Here is an 18729-nt window from a genome sequence, read left to right as displayed (position 1 = left end):
AACTCGAGCGGACATGAAATACTCCAAATTCTTGTGATCCATATATACGATTACTGGATGTGCAGCTCCTTCAAGAAAGTGACGCCATTCTTTGAAAGAATCCACTATAGCAAGAAGTTCCTTATTGTGGATCTCATAATTGATTTCAGCAACAGAGAACTTCCGAGAATAGAATGCAACTGGATGGAGCTTCTTATCTTCACTCATTTGTGAAAGCACAGCTCCCAAAGCAAAATCTGAAGCATCAGTTTCTAAATAGAAGGCCTTTGTAAAGTCTGGATGTACCAAAATTGGAGCTGTAGTAAATGCTGTCTTCAAATCTTGAAACGCCTTCTCCGCCAAAGGTCCCTATTCCAACTTATCCTTGCATGTTAATCGAGTGAGAGGAGCAGCAACTTGAGAATAATTCTTGATGAAGATCTGATAGAAGTTAGCAAAATCAAGAAAGCATTGTACGTCTCTAACCGTCTTCGGAACCTCCCAAGACATGATTGCTTCTACTTTCTTGGGATCCATCTTCAAACCTTCTGTAGTCGCAATGAATCCCAAAAACTCCATCTCTGTCTAGTGAAATAAACACTTTTCTAATTTGGCATATAGTCCTCGCTTGCGTAGTTTCTCCAAGACCAAACGAACATGCTTCTCATGTTCTTCCTCGTTTTTAGAGAATATTAGAATATCGTCCAAGTAGATGACAACAAAATCATCGAGGTGTTCTCGAAAGATGTCATTCATCATATGTTGGAAAACCACTAGAGCATTGGTAAGACCAAAAGGCATGACATTATACTCGAAATGACCATACCTTGTACAGAATGCTGTCTTCCACTCATCTCCTTCCTTGATTCGTACGAGATTATAAGCTCCCCTTAGATCAATTTTTGTAAAGATCTTCGTACGTCCAAGTTGTTCTAAGAGACTAGAAATCAAGGATAATGGGTAACGATTTTTCTTTGTTACCTTGTTGAGGCCTCGATAGTCCACACACATCCGTAATGATCCATCTTTCTTCTTCACAAATAAGATGGGTGCTCCAGCTAATGATTTTGAATGACAAATGAAGTTCTTGGCTAGATTCTCGTCGATGTACTTTCGTAACTCTACCAACTCCATTTGCGATAGATTGTAGATTGGGCCAAAAGGTGGTTGTGCTCCTTCTTGCAAGTCTATGGCACAATCATATGGTCGGTGTTCCGGTAGTATGTCGGCGTTCTTCTTTTGAAATACGTCTTCAAAATCTTTATATTGCTCCGGTATACTTGCTGTTGAGATCTTCTCCTCGGTAGTTGGAGCCGCATAAATGACAAATAGAGTGCCTTCCTTAGATGATCTTATAAACGCTCTTGCTCCAATGAATAAGGATTTCTTTTTTCGAGGTTTTTTACTAGGTTTTTTCTTGGGTGGTTTTGTGAGAAAAGTCATTTTCCGCAACCTCCAATCTATCAATGGATTATGTTTTTTCAACCAAGAAAGACCAAGAATAATAGGATTTGATGGAATTCTAATAATATTAAAAATAATATGACTACTATGGTCTTTAAACGTTACTTCTATAGGTTTTGATTCATGGGTGATGCTACCAGACAATAAAGGTCGCCCATCTATGACCTCAACATGAACAGGTTTTGATTTTTGTACTAAAGGGATTTTATGACGCTTTGCAAATTCTTCGTCTAAAAAACAAGCAGATGCTCCTGAGTCTAGTAGTGCTAAGGTTCTCAGTTTTTGAAGGCCGATAAACAGAGGGATTGTAAAACAAAGTGCAGGTTGGGCAGAAAGAAAGGAACCTGATTGTTGTTGGGATATTTCATTGTCCAGCCGCACGGTTCCTACTGTGGCTGGGCATCCTCGTTTTCCTGAACAAATACTCCCTTAGTCTTGATTATGCCTCGATTTTACTTTTTGGGGCAGTTTCTGACTTTGTGGCCTTCTCCACCGCAATACAAGCATAAATTTTCCTCTATACGTCGCTTTTTTTCTTCTATAGTAAGAGATTTGATACGTACCACATCAATTTGCATGTCTTCCACCTCTGAATGCGAATTCACACCGCTTGCCGACATACTTGGAGCATGGCGAATTGTATGTTGTCTTGAGCGTTGGTCTTGGCGACGTTGGAATAGGCGATTATCGCACTTCACAGCTTGGCTAATGGCTTCATTGAGCGTTCGTGGATCAGGAAGAGTTAACAGCAAATCCTTCACATCATCTCTTAAACCCCAATAGAATTGACTCATCAATGCTTCTTCATCCCAATTAATGTCGCATACTAATTGCCTGAAATCCGAAGCATAGACTGATGTAGAACGCATCCCCTGTCGTAGCGACCGGATCTTTGTTGTAGCCCATCGAACCTTATCATGTTCACCAAATGCTTCCGCAAATGCTTCCAAAAAGGTTTCGAAGTTGTTTAATATGGATGTTCATTTTTCAAACAAACGAGCAAACCATGATAGAGCTTGTCTTATAAGTAAGGTTCCAACAAGCCCAACACGTGACTCCTCCGTTGGATATCGTTCGGGCTGTAAAATTGTTATCAACCTAATTTGATTGACGAATCCTCGAAACTTCGAACGTGTTCCATCAAACTTATCTGGAAGGCTTACTCAAGGCTCCTTATGTTGTAGAACTAGTGGTTCTTGTCGAACCTGAGGTAAAGTTGTTTCTTCAAGTGCTGAAATTTGAGGCTGGTGTAGTTTAGATTGTGTTATCCCACATACTCCATCATTATGAAGCCTTGCCACCACTCCTTCAATCTCCGCAGTTCTTTGTGATAACGTAGCAAGGGCATTCATAATAGCATCTAACTTAGACTCCGAACTTTCTGTCATATTAATGTCTTGACCTCCGGCCATTCTAAAAGAAGGACAAAAATGACCTTATAAGAGGCAATATTGGTTTATAGGAGGGTAATCCACAACCTATAAAATGCCTTAAGAATTTCAAGAAGAGAGGTAATCCACTCTCTCCAAGAAGAATAAGACTCCAATATTGTAACAGAAGAAGTATCAGTTTAGAAGAGGGTAATCCGCAACCTCTAAAAAATGCTAGTATACCTTCAAGTAGAGGGGTAATCCACACTCTACTAAGAAAGAACTAGCTCTGATATCTCAAGTTAGTGTAGTCTCGACAAACTATCACGGACACAAAATACAGACTTGAAATCTAACAAGAAGTTCAAGAAGAAGTGGCAGAACTAGATTAAACAGATGAGTACAAGAACAACACCAGAAAGGTGAGGTAGAACTCCAAGAGATGTGTTGTTGAGACTGAAGAACTCTTCAGCCTCGATCCCTATATATACTCCTACTTAGGAAGCTTCTCAAGCTACTTCTATTAACTAGGAAGCTTCTAGAAGGTTCCAGAGGCTTCTTTTCTAGAAGCTTCTAGAAACTTCTCGAGCTACTTCTATTAACTAGGAAGCTTCTAGAAAGTTCCAGGGGATTTCTTTCTAGAAGCTTGCAGAGGCTTCTCTTTTAGAAGGTTACAGAGACTTCCTTTCTACAAGCTTCTAGAAACTTCTCTCTAAAAGGTTCTAGAGGCTTTTCTTCTAGAAGGTTCCTGAGGCTTGTTTTCTAGAAGGTTCTAGAAACTTCTCTCTAGAAAGTTCTAAGGAATATGTTCCTAACATCCATACACATTCAGAATGATGAATTTTTTTTCTTCTCAAATAAGATTAGAGCTCTTGCTAGAGATTTTGAATGTTATATGAAATTTTCAACTAGATTCTTATCAATGTAATCCTTGACTTTAGCCAATTCATTTTGTAATAAATTATACATTGGTTCAAATGGTGGTTGAACTCTCTCTTGAAGATTTATTGAACAATCATAGTAGCAATGATTTGAAAGAATATCTACAATTTTTCTTCTCAAAAACATCTTTAAAATCTTAATATTGACTTGGAATATCACTTGAAGTCTTTCTATGATTAAAAATAGATGTGGCATAAATAACATAAGATGATCTTTTTTTTGTAGAATGCAAGAAAGTTCTTAAATCTATAATATGAATTTGGTTGTACTAGATGTATGACTTTTTATTTAGTTAAAAATATTCTTAGTTATATTATCAAAAAAAACAAGGCTATAATTAATCTAATCAACTTGAGAGTTATATTTTTTTAGCCACGATAAACTTAAAATGATTAGATTATAAAAAAATCTAATGATATTAAATATTAAAAATTTATTATGATATTTTGTTGTTATTTCTATAGAGAGGGTTCCATAAGTAATATCTCTAAAAGACAATAGATGACCATCTATGATTTCTACATGAATAAGTTTAGTTTTTTAATTAATGATATACTATGTCTTTTAAAAAATTCTTCATCTAAAAAATAAGTTGAGGTTCTTAAATCTAGCAAGGCCAAGGCTTTGTAATATTTAGGTCTTAAACTAATATCCATTATAAAACAAAGAGAGGATTCTGAAGAAACAACAAGACCTTTATTAGGTATTGTACAAGATTCTAATTGCATGGTTCTTATTGTAGCTAAAAAAAACTTATTTTTTGATATATTTTTTTTTTTGACATCCATACTCTTTATTTTATAATTAAATTAATTTTTTGGATAATATTGAATAATGTACTTAGATTTTCCACAACATAAATATAATCCTTTTCAACAACAATAAGTCTTTTTTTATTCAATAAGAGATTTGAAATATACCACATCAATTTACATATTCTCTATTTTTGAATGCATGTATTGAGAAGATATTAGTATTACCATTGAATAGTAATAATATTAAGTCTCACTTTTGTGACTTTTAAATTGAAATTCAAAAAGTTGGTTGGCATACTTCACAATAGAGTCACTTGTTTGATTTAATGTTTGAAGATCAAGTAAGTTAAGCATTAATTTCTTTACTTCATATTATAATTTGTAAAGAAATTGGCTAATGAGTACATCATGTTTTTTATACATGGATCAAAATTCTACCAAAAAAACATCCAAATTATCTAATATTGAATCATATTATTTAAGAAAAGATGAAATCAATGATAATAAAAGACTTGAAAGATATATTTCAATAAATTTGATTTATGATCCTAAAATTGGATAGCTTTGGAGTTGAAGTTCAACTACCAATTGTACTTAATTAATCAATCCTTGAAACTTTGATCTTGTATCATCATATTCATCATACTCATCATACTCATCATACAAGGTAATTTTTGATTATCTATTATAAATATATTCTATACTTGCATTATCTAATATAATACACTTATTTATATTATCTAATGTAATATACTTATTTGTAATATCTATATAATATAATGTCTTATCTAATATAATATACTTGTAATAACAAACTGACAAGAATACATTTACATTAGGTTTATTATAAGTGTATTATGTATTTGCAAGGTGATTCTTGATAATTCTTTTTTTTCTAATACACTTATGACTTATGAAGAGAAAGAGATAATACACTTTTAAGCAAGAAAGACAAAGCTTTGATATTATAAGTGTGTTCGTGTCAATTTTTCAAGGATAAGAACTCAATAAAGGTAAATAAAGAAATGAAACTTTTCTCAAAGAAAGATAGTAAAATGAAAATAAGAAAGTATGTATATCCAAAAAAAAAACTAGAATAGCTATTGCTAAAAGACAAGAAAACTAGAGATCCTTGAAACTAAATTAAAAGCAAGAATGGAATTGATAAGAGTAAAAAAGGATTCATTCTAGTTCCCATATATACTATCTAACTAAGAATTACATGGCGACATTCTATGGGACCTCTAACACATGTCCAATTGGCAAGACATGTATCTTATCTAGTAAAGTAAGTCTCTTACATGTATGCCACATGGTTAGCTTATACTACAAACACATACAACACATAGCTACCTTATTGGCCAAATGTTCAATCTACCAATTACCTTTAGACATGTATAAAGGTGAAACCATGTTCATGAAGTTTCTAAGAAGAATTTCTATAAGATATTATTAAATTAATATATTTTTAACTATTTTTATCTATTGATATTATTTGGATAAATATAAGAGTAAATACATATATTTATGACATATATGGATATTTTTGATATTTTGACAAATTTTAGAAGTATTTATTATATTTTTCTTAGTTTTTATTCAGAAATTTATTAAGATTTATACATCTCATGGTGAAACTTACAAAAATGAATCAAATTATTATATTATATTTTAGTGTTTGAGTTAATTTATTTATGGAAAATTTATAAAGTGTTGAAATTTAATTTTAAAAAAATATTTCAACTGATAAAAGAAGAGGACTTAATTTCAATATGTAGTTATGTGATAGTTTGATATATATATATATATATATATATATATAGAAATATTCCAAAAAACCATAATGTCTTTCAAAATTTGAAAAATAATTGTATTAATTTGAATAATAATTATTACTTTGAAAATAACATTCTAAATCTATAAATCACACATGTAAACCACAAAATATATATATATATATATATATATATATATATTTTAATTATTTAGTTTTAATTTGATACAAAATTAAAGTTTGATTAGAAAAATAAGGTTAAATTTAAATATTATTGATTTCTATGTGAAAAATAAAATAAAAAGTGAAATCACATAATAAATATTTTACACCAGGACAGAATTTATTCATCATGGTATACTAAACAACACAACATTCTCAAAAATTGGAAGAATGGGCTTTTCCAATTTCCCTTCAACAATTATAATGTATGTTATGTATCCTAACTCTACAAAAATCCACACTCAAACATGTTTTACTTGGAAAATGTTCTTAAAATTCTGAAATTACATTCCATTTCCATTTAGTTTTGGTAGTTTTTTATTTTGTTAATTTTTTATTGCCTTTCCGTCTCTTACCTTTTCTTTCTTTTTCACTTCGTTTTCCATCTTCCCTTTTTCCTTTTTTCCACGCATTGGGAACCCCGCTTGCAAATTTCTCTCGAATGCGGGGATTGTGCGGGCACAAGCTGGGGCGGCGGCGGCGGCGATGGCTTTGTTCGTTCTCTCGAGCGGGAGCTCAACAACCACCGTAGCGACGTAGCGAGGGGCCGGAGGGTAATGAAGTCTTTGGAGGACCGTATTTTGGAAAGCGGAAGGACGGGAGGGAAACGAAGGCGGAGCATGAAGCGGAGGGTTAGTCACGGAGACCGACTTGTGGCTCCGAAGTCGTCGTTCTGGTCGTCGCCGTTGCTTACAATCGCCGTGCGGGCTCATTACCGGCGCTCAATGCGAATGCGATGCTTCAGCCAGCAATCTCCCTCGCTGGATTATTCAGCGTAAGCACTTCTCCGCCGGACTCTCCTTTGCCGCTCTGGGAGACATTTTTCTCTTCGCTGTGTTGTGCATTCGCTCCGCCTTGCTCGTGACCACCCGTCTCTCGTGAGACGTGATGTTTCAATGGCAGCGTGATATCACCCAATCTATGTTCATGCTGTTCAATCACCTCTCATAGCTTCCACACAAACCCTAAAAAAATCGTTGAGACCAGGCTTGGTTCACGAGTACTCGTCCGCCATAGCACTAATTTCACTTTCATTTAATTAACCTTGATTGATTTTCATGTTGCGTATTTATTTATTTTTAAATGATGTAGTGGCCTTCGAGAGTGAGTAGCTTATAACTATTGAACACTTTCAGGGTATTGCATTGGATTGATTAACTAGTGGAGCTTATGTAAGCTAAGAGTCAAGTTTATCTAAGCCGTAAGGAAATAGTGCAATGTAGTTATAAAATTTGTTGTTATTGTTAATTTATAATGCCCCTGATTGAGAAATGTTTTTTAATTAATTTTCCTAATTAAATTAAAACTTAAAAAATATTATTTAATTGTTAACCAAGTAACATTTGGAATTTATTTCTCAAATATGTTAAGGTTGTTTAGGTGATATGGAAGTTAAGTTGATTTTTTAGTTATTGTACATGTATGTTTTTTTAAAAAAAGAATTGTCTATATATATATATATATATATATATCAAGGAATGTTAAATAGACCCAAGTTTTTACTAAATTGATCCATTCTAACCATCATGAAACTAAATAAATAAATGATCTTTAGATTTATTTTTTCACGATTAGATTTGTAACCAATAAAAATTAATCATATTCATCATTATTACTATATTTTTCATTCCCATATATATATATATATATATATTATTAAGATGTAATTGTATGTAAGCATTGGAGAATAATTTGGATTTGTCTATAATAAATTGATTTATTTTGTATTTTTGATTATCATCTAGCATTACACAAACAACAACATGTAGAGCATTTAGATAGATATGGAATTCTTGCATTTGTTTTTGTAATAATCTTAATAGGATTATAATGATAAGATCAAGGGATTGAAGTGCATTGCTACAATGTGTTAAAATTATTTTTGGAATCATTTATTTTATGTAAGAAAATCAAAGGTATAATAAAAACTAAAGCTCAATATTAATAAAATCATTAATTATTATTTAAAAATCCTTAGGTGGTTGTATCTTTACAAGTGTTTGATAGTTTTTAAATTTTAGAATTGTTTTAGTTTTATACATCATGTCTCAAAACAATCCAAGCATATATATATATATATATTTATCTTAGATTAAGATTTAATCTAAATTTGTGACATTCTTTAGGTTGTAAGATTTTATTTTTAAAAATAACATTCAATGGTAGTAATTAATCATACATACATGTGTGGATGTGTGTGTGTATGTATATATATATATATATATATATATATAATCTAATAATAAATTCACAAATATTTTTGTATAATCTTTTGAAGTTTATATAACATTAATTAACTTATTAGAACAACAATTTCGACTTATGTGACATGACTCTCCAATAAAGACACCAATTTTGAAAATACATTATTATTTTATTTGTTGTTAAGATGAATTCTAATTTGAACATATCTATAGAATTTATACATAATATAAAATAAATTATGCTTAATAAGTGTATTAAACACTTTGTCAAAGGATGATAGAGAATATGAATCTTTCTAAATTATAATATATAGGCATTGTAAGTCTATTTAAATTCATAGTTTAATATTTTTTTTTTTTTTTAAAATGATAATAATGATTTCTATGTTGACTTGAATTTTATCTAATTAAATAAAATAAAATAAATTATGTGATAGCTACAACATATTAATTCATATTTCTTTTTTAAAAATATTTCACATTCAACAGCTCAAATACAACTTAAACTTCTAAACTAATGATGGTTTTGTCAATATATTTGTTATATTTACTTTTTAGTATGACTTCTTTAAGTAGAAATTATTATAAGCAAAGACATTTTGAATTTTAAGAGATTTAAAGTATATATATATATATATATATATATATATATATATGTTTGGAAAATTATTTACTTAGTTCTCTGCCAAATTTTACTTTTAATTTATAAAGAATTTACTTTGGTATTTTCTAATGCATTTTTTTGTTAGATTAAATATCTTTTTGATGACTACACTTATAATATATGAAATATTTGGTCTAAAACACATCATTGCATACATAAGATTGTTGACTACATTTGCATATAGAATATCAAATATTTTCTCAATTTTGTCTTTAGTGCTAAAACAACATATCAAAGATATTTTTAAATAAAAAGGATATTTTTTGATTTTGATTTTTTGCATCAAAATTCATCATTTATGTTTTTTAAAGTATATTCTTTTTGTAATATTTAAAGTCTAGGTTCTCTTCAATCTTATTAAATATGTACATCTAAAACTCTTTTGGTAGATTTTAAATATTTAATGTCAAATACTTTACTTAATTGCATATTTAATTTATTTATATCATATTTTTCTTTTATTACAAGTAATATATTATCAATGTGTAATAAAAATAGATCATAATCATATAAGCCAATCTTTTTTATTTTTTTTGTAATACAAATATTTTTTAAAATTATTTGAAGTCTATTATTATTTTATTATAAAGATATTAAATATTTTACACCATTTCTAGTGGTTTTTCTTTAATTTTAATAATGATTTTTAATCCACATACGGAATATTCTTTTTTAAGTCTTCAAAATTCCTTAGCTTCATAAAAATAAATTTTTACTCACAATCATCTGTATAAAAAAGCTTTTATAAGATAGAATTGGTCAAATTCTAAATCATATTGTACAACTATTTTTAAAAACATACGAATAGAAGTTACCTTGACTATAAGATTTTTTTTTGTTTATATTAATATCTTCTTCATAAGCATATCTTTTTGCTTCTATTTTGGCTTTTTATTTTACTTTGCTTATTTCAAGAGATCTTTTATTTATCTAATTAACTTTACACATCTATTTATATTCTTTTCTTTAAATAATTTTATAAGTTCTTATATTTTGTTCTTATGAAATGAGTTGGTCTATATGTCTATTTCTTTATTTTATTTGTGTAGATTTGAAAAAAAAAAAAAAAAAAAAAAAAAAAACTATTGCTTTTCAAAATGCAAAGTTTTTAATCTTAATTGCAATTTAAGCAAAATTTATTAGACTTAGATAGTCAAATCTATTGCATTTATTTCTTTCTTTGTGACTTGTGCATTTAAATTAGTTGTTCTTTATTATGAACTACCTCAAGTGTAATTAGATCTAGGATCTTTTCAATACTTTGTAAAGATTTGGATCATTAATCTCTATCTCAAGAATATTAGATGTTATTTTTTTGTTCTTTTCTTTAATTAAATGCTTTGTTTTTCTTTCAATATGGATATTTTGTTAAATTTTACATATCAACTTCCGAAAATCTTATTTACATGTACATATCACTTCTTATATTATTTAATGATTTTTTTACAACCTATAAAAATATATTTTCTAATTTTAAGATCCAACTTTAATTCTTTTTATTTTATAAATTTGAATACATGTAAGGCATCTAAAAATTCCAAGTCTTAAATGAATTGCAAGCTTGCTACTTTATGTTTTATCATATGACTTATATTTAATAGATATAGATTAAAAAAGATTTATTAAAATACTTACAGTGTTGATAGTTTAAGCCTTTCAGGTTATCTCCAAATCAATATAATTAGACATATTTTGTTCTTTCTCTATTAACATAAAATTTAATTATTATATTTTATTATAGAGTTTTTTTTACTAATGAAATAATAGACAATTAATTTACCTTTTAAATCTTTAATTTAAAGTAATTAATTAATTTTGTCTCTTATTTTTAAATCCATAATATTTAATCTTCCTTCTAAAACAATTTTCTAGTTTTATTTTATATTTTGAAGATAGAAAGTGCTTTAAAGTTTTGCTTCATTATATATATATATAATTTGGCTTAATAAAGAAACTAATATAAGTTTCCATACATTCAAATATGTATAATCTAATGTATCTAAATTATGATAAATATATATAGAGATATATAAATATATATTTTTTAAAGCTTATTTTGTAATAATTTATATTTATATACAATATTATATCTTACAATAATGTACACATTTTTGAAAATTAGGACTTGTAAGTCTTCATTTACTTACATGACATAATTGCACAATTAAGTCATGTCTACCAGATTTTCTTTTTAATTAGATACAATTGCAAAACTATAGACAAAATAGTCTTCTACAAGTTCACAAAGTTTTCTAATTTCTATTAAATATATTACATCCTTTCTACATATTAAAGTTATGAACAATTGTTCAATTGATAGATGCAATAAATTTAAGAGAAGAAAATTTGTATGCTCATCTTCTGATTTGAAATTATTTTGCCAATCTACAAAAAATCTTATTGTAGTTATTTAAGTAATATAAAATACTTAATTTCTTCTTTATATATAAAATATATAATTATTGATTTAAATAAAGTTATTATGTTAATAGATTTATTGTATATAAGTTCTTTAATATATTCCACAACTTTGATATTAAACTTTTGTTTATTAAATTATATGACACTTTGTTTAAAAGATTCAAAAAAATTACTTTTATTCTTTTTTATTCTTATTTAGATGCATATTTTTAGCAAATTGTATAGTTGTTGTTAAAAAATAATTGTTTATCTTCAATTACTATAATCCAAAAAATTCTTTCTATTAAATTTATCTAACTCAAATTTTACATTTTAAATTTTTATTGCCATTGAATCATTTTAATTGTGCTTTAATATCAATTATTGAGAAAATAGAAAAAAAATCACATGCATAGAAAAATTAATATAAAATAATTATTAATACTAAGATCTCAAACTACACTTGTAATTATAATACTATTGAGTTAAATACTAGAGCTACTTATTTGCTCTAAAAAAATCTAAAAAAAGTCTTTAATACCTACCAATTAGGACATAGATTGTGCTATATAGAACATAGTCTCTTTGTCTTTTTAAGAAGAAATTAAAATAATGCATCTTTCTCTCTCCTTCTTTCATCTTTCTCCTTTTGTTTTAGAAGCCTTTATAGATATATTGTGAAGACATGGAAAATAAGCCTATTATAGAACATATTTTAATTTGATTAAAATATAATACTTTTACTAATTTTTGATGTATTTATAATTTATTTAATTTGAATCATCTTATAGAAATGTCTTCACTATTGGAATATAAATTATTTTTTCATAAATTTTATTATTTATTTAATTTTTTCATTTAAATTCTATTTTAAAGCACTTATATTAGTTAAAAATAAACCTCTCTAGCCAAATAAAAATAATTTAATTGTTTACATAACCAAACTATTTAACATCTTATAATATAATTTTATTAAGTTTTAAATTTTGATAATTATTTTATTAGTATTAAATAAATTGAATGAATTATATAAATCTTAATAGATTCTTTTAGATCTTTTATTTCTTTCAATTCTCTTATAACCAATACTATATATTTATTTGTTAATTTGACGTATAAATGCATATTTGTTAAGTTCATGTAATTGTAACATTTTTAAAAAATTGCTTCATTATTCTTGGTTAATTTATATTGGATAAAAAAAAATATTAATTTAATAAATTAATTTTGTTTATATACAACTATATCTACTTCAAAATTTTGTTAAAGCAATAAATAACAAAACAATCAAATAATTGATACACTCTTGTGTTACAAAAAAAAGTATATTTACTCAAAGATACTTATAATATTAAAATTATTATGACTATTGCCAAAGACAAGAAGATTAAAAACAAGAAAAAATTTCACAAGGATGAAGAAAGCCTTATTCTTGTCTCCAAATAAACTATCAAACTTAAGAGCTATGTGACAATTTTATATAGGTCATTTGATACATATCTAATTTATAAGGTAAGTTTCCAATATTTCCACCAAATTTACAATATATTAATCACTTACAAATACTTGGAAAGACAAATCTGCATCTATTAAGATTTGGAGAAGCTTTCTACTAGATATTATCAAATCAACTTACTTTTACTTATTTCTACCTAACTCTTTTCATATTAACGATTACTAATTTTGATGTGTATGTCGATGATAAAGCCTTAATTGAAAGTTAACTATTCTAAAATTAATTTAAAAATAAATATTAAATTTATTATGTAATAACAACATTAATAAAACTAATAAATCCTCTATGATATTTTTACTTATGTATTCTATTTCTTATAAAAAAATTATATAATTTATTTAAGATATATATATATATATATATATATAAATACATGAATAAATAATATACTTAATACATGAATTATGTCAAGTTTATTTACTATCATAGCTATTGTATAATATTTTATTTCTAAAATAATATAGAATAATCTTTTTCCTTTTTGGTGGTACAATTGTTGAACTAGCTTCTACTATTTTATACATTTTTAATTTTTTTTTCTTAATAATAGCATTTATCTCATTTTTTTCAAATAAAAGATGATCTATAATAAAATAACTCAAAAAATGCTTATAATTATTAACTTGTATGGAAAGAACATTTTAAAAGTTTTAGAGCAACTGATTTTTTAAAAATTACAAAAAAAATATTGTTTAGTATCTGAGCGAGTTTTTAAAATATTTTTATTTCATAAAAAATATTATATAGAATAATATTATGTATTTTTTTCCAATTTTCTGTAAATTATAGTTTGATAAAAGTAAAATTTTAATTAGAACTTTTAATTATTATATACAAAAGCTAAAAACTGATTTTTTTTGTTAAATTAATATTAGAACTTTTAATTATTTATTTATATTTAAAATTATTATAGAAAATTTGATATAAGATAGAACTAAATGTAGATAAAAAAATATTTATATAAATTTGTATTATTTAGATTTATAATAAACCTCTTGACATAATATAAAATTAAATGTAGATAGAAAAAATTGTTTAAAGGAAATTATTATAAATATATTATTTTTTAGTTATATTAAAAATAAAGATAAAATATTTAGTTTTAAAAATATTCTTATTTTTTAAAAAAATTATTTATACATAAATTTTATATAATAAGGCATGATTAGATTTTTCATTTTTTTTATTTGAATACAAAAAATAAAATTTTAATAATTAGATATTATAATGCTTTATATCATTATAAGTTTACTTGTAGTTGAAATGATCAAGTACCTAAAGAAAGTGGTAGCATGTAAATTTATTATTTCAAATAAATTGATAAAATGTTAATAGAATAAAATATAAGTACATTTTTAATCAAACAACCCAAAACATATAAAACTTAGTTATACTCCAGTATTTAGTATTTTAAGAATTACTCTCAAAAACAGGAATTTTTTGTACTTAATTTAATGAAATAAGATTATAATTATAAAAAAATATACTCGTTTTTTTTTCTAAATTAGATAAAAATTCATAATTGTAATAATTTTGATAACTATTTATTAAACACGTAAAACTAATCTATAGAAGAATATTTTACATCATTACTTCATTTTTTGTATTAATTCTAATATAGTTTAGTTTTATAGCAAAAATCTGAATCATATTTATTGTTTTATAATTTAAAAGTAAAAAATTTAAAGTATTTAGTTTCAAATTTTTAAAATTTAAATACAAAGAATTTTAATCTTAAATTATTTAGGAACCTTTGGTTTTTTAAATAAAAATAATTTGCAAAAATACTAAGATGACTAGAAAATCCAATATTAAAGAAATACATTCCATTAAAATACTTATTAGTTTTTATTATTGCTATCTTACGAAATATACGAAATATAGACGAATATATGTATATAAGAAATACGTATATATGAAATTAAATTAAAAAATATAAATAAATATGTTTATATACATCTCAATTTTTATAACATTCATAGAAATATAGTTTTGATGATTGTATGTGATGTTATAATATATATATATATATATATATATATATATGATTTTAATGACCATATAAATTTTGCTTAAGAAATTTAGTTTATAGAAGTATCAAAAGAATACAAAAATTAGAAGCATCTTAAAATACAGGATTGAAGCTGTTATTTATTTGTTGTGATCAATTTTTTTCATTAAACTCTTTTAAAAGTTTCTTTTAGATTGTAAGAGGTTAGATAAGTTCAATTTTTTTTTAATATTTTAGTACAATTGATTTTCAAAAATCTACATATAATTGTATTCCTACCATACTAAAATTAATGTTTTTATTAAATTAAATAATCACATAATATATTATTGGAATTTTTAAATAATATAATTGATATATTATTAATTCTAGTAAGAGTAAATTTAATGATTTTCAAATAGTCCTTTTGATATCCATATGTTTCACAAGTATTATATATGTACTTACACACATATATATATATATATATATATATATATGTCATAAAGAGATATAATCTATTTTTAATTTTTGAACCAATTATAAATATACACTTTGTGATCTATTGTAGTTCACAAGTTTTGCATGCACCTACTTATCTTACTATTTTTTTAGTTAATTCATACTTCTTTTGTGTGTCTTTATATTAATATATGTAATTTTTAAGACTATATCTCCAAGTGATATTGCAACAACCAACATGACTTCCTTGTAGACAACTAGATATATATATATATATATATATATATATATTTATTTTTTTTTGCTTTAAAATAATGTGTTAATTAAAAAAGAGACATCAAATATTTTATGAAAAAATATGTAGCAAGCTATTTATTTTATTTTATTTTTAAAAATTACTTTTGTCAAATATTTTTAAATTAAAACTAGCATTTTTTAAGGCTGCTAAAAACACAATTTTAAAAAATTTATTCTATTTTTTAATCAATATTGAAGCTAAACATTAGACTTCTAAACTTGACTTAAGCCTAGATGCACTTTTCTTAATCAATTTAAGTTGTGTGGAGGTCATGTGGGATGTAGCAATATCAATTGAGGATGTAGCATTGACAAGTCTTTATATACTTATATATATATATATATATATATATATATATATATATTTCTAATGATCTACAGCTCTTATTTGAAATAAAAAAATATTATAAAATAATTGTGAATTATTTTCTAGTATATTTTGTGCATTAGAAAAACTTTAAATTTTAATGTAATCAAGGCTACAATACTTATTTTTTAATATTTTAACACTATTTATTTTATTAATAAAAATTTAATGTTTTATTTTGTAAAAAAATATTATTACGCTTTTGCATAATAATTTTGAAAATGAAACTTAAATTTATTATAGTTCTTTACACTAAATTAGAATTAACCTATATGTATGTGTCTTTTATTTCAGAAATATTTTAATGCTTCCTATCATTTAAAAATATTAAATTTCTAAAATTTATCATACTTTGTACTTTTTTTTAAAATTTATTTTACCACCTTTTATATGCATAAATATATAAATACACACACACACACACACACATATATATATATATATATATATATATATATAGACATATATATATGTTTATTTTGAATCTTTTAGTTTCATTTTCAAGATTTTAGAAATGCAATTTTTATATATATATATATATATATATATATATATATATTGCATAATAGATTTGAATGTATATTTTACCAGAATTTCTATTTTAAGTGTACAGTTTTAAATTTCACATTTCACATTCAAATCTAAATGAAGTATTTCAATTCTCATTGAAAAAGTTTTTCCATGATCAATACAATAAATAATTAGTTTATAAAATGGTCTAGTGGCAGTAATCAAGTTATATAAGAATTTATTAGAGGATTAAATTGGTTATTTTGTATTATAGGAAGTTAAGTTGGATATACAATATCTTAAAAAAAATATTATTATTTAGAAATATTCTCTTTACTTATTAGAAAGATGCTAATAAGGCTAAGTTATTAGTACATATTATTGAAAAAATGATTGTATAAGTTTATAAAACTAATAAAAATAAAATCTGAAATTAATGATAATCATATCAAAAATTATATAAAATAATCTAGACATATTTATATTTATTTAAATTCTAAATTGTTGGGCAAAGCATGCTCTATATATACAGTGAGTTTCAGGGAAATGTTTTACAAGGTCTTTACATCTACAATCAACGTTGCAATTTATGTTGAAAAATGCTTGATGAGGTACGTTTAATGCAACTATAAGTGTGTGGAAGGGCTAACTGGCCTGCCTTTCCTTCCCACGCATACCACACACACCACAACTGAGGACCCTCAAAAATATCTCCCTTCAAGCACGTCCTCTCACAACAACCCCTGGACTGTGAAATTAAAGCCAGGCCTGTCGGAGTTGCTGAAGAGCTTGGTTTTGAAGCCCAATTGAAGAGAGGGAAAGAGATTTTGCCGTAGTGTGTGGGTGCAGCTGAGGAGAGAGAAGTTTCCCTTTCCTCCCTTTCTGACAATGAGCTGCTGGAGAAACTCAACCTCTGTGGAAGGGCGGGCAGTAAGTAGTAGCAGCAGTAGCAGTAGCAGCTCACATAACTCCAGGCCCTCCCACTGCAGTGTGGCAGCAGCATGACTTCATAGCTCTATGCAGACGGTGCAATCATGGACCGCCTACCCCCAGCAACCCAATAAACCAAAAAAATAATAAAAAAATAATAAAAAAAAATTACAAAAACAAAAACAAAACGAATTCACTTGGAAAAACACTTGTTTCTCTGTTGTCAGGGAGGTGACTGAATCTTACAGAGTCGGCCGTTCAACTCTCACATCGGTCATGCTTAACCTCCTCCTCAGACGCTGATCCCCGCAGGTTAAGCAAGGCTTTGATTTCAGTTAACTGCCATTAAAACCGTATGAAAACGCACACACGAGAAAAGAGGATAAGAAAAGGTAGGAAGGAAGGAAGAGCGAGAGGAAGACATTGGTTCAGCGAGCAATGGCGAAGGGGGCCATGAGTAGAGAGCGATGGTTGAGAGGCTTACTGACCCTCAAGAGCATAGTGACAGTTGCGTCCACATGCAGGGAGTTAACTTAAAGGAAAACAAACAAATAAATGAGTAAAAAGAGAACAAAAATAAATACAAACTGATGAGAGCTGTTATAATGTTGCGAAGCCCGTGGCCATCGTGCGCGAGTGAATGGCGTCAAGCTCACTGGTTGGAGTCTCATCTTATCTGGCTGAGATAGCTCACAAACATCAGCCTTCTTAGGTTTCCACTAAATTCCGTGACTTGGGGCATTGAGCTATACGATTCCTACGTTTGGAGACAAACTCCTCATGCACAGGCTTCAGGGAGCATCAAATTGGACCATCCCCAAAACAACCAGCAAAAACCTTCAACCCAGCGAGCTGCATTGGTCGTAGCCCCAAAATTGGAAGT

Source organism: Physcomitrium patens, chromosome 12 (genome assembly GCF_059467195.1).
Source record: "Physcomitrium patens ecotype Gransden chromosome 12, ASM5946719v1, whole genome shotgun sequence".
NCBI lineage: Eukaryota > Viridiplantae > Streptophyta > Bryopsida > Funariales > Funariaceae > Physcomitrium > Physcomitrium patens.
This window is presented reverse-complemented; position numbering follows the sequence as displayed.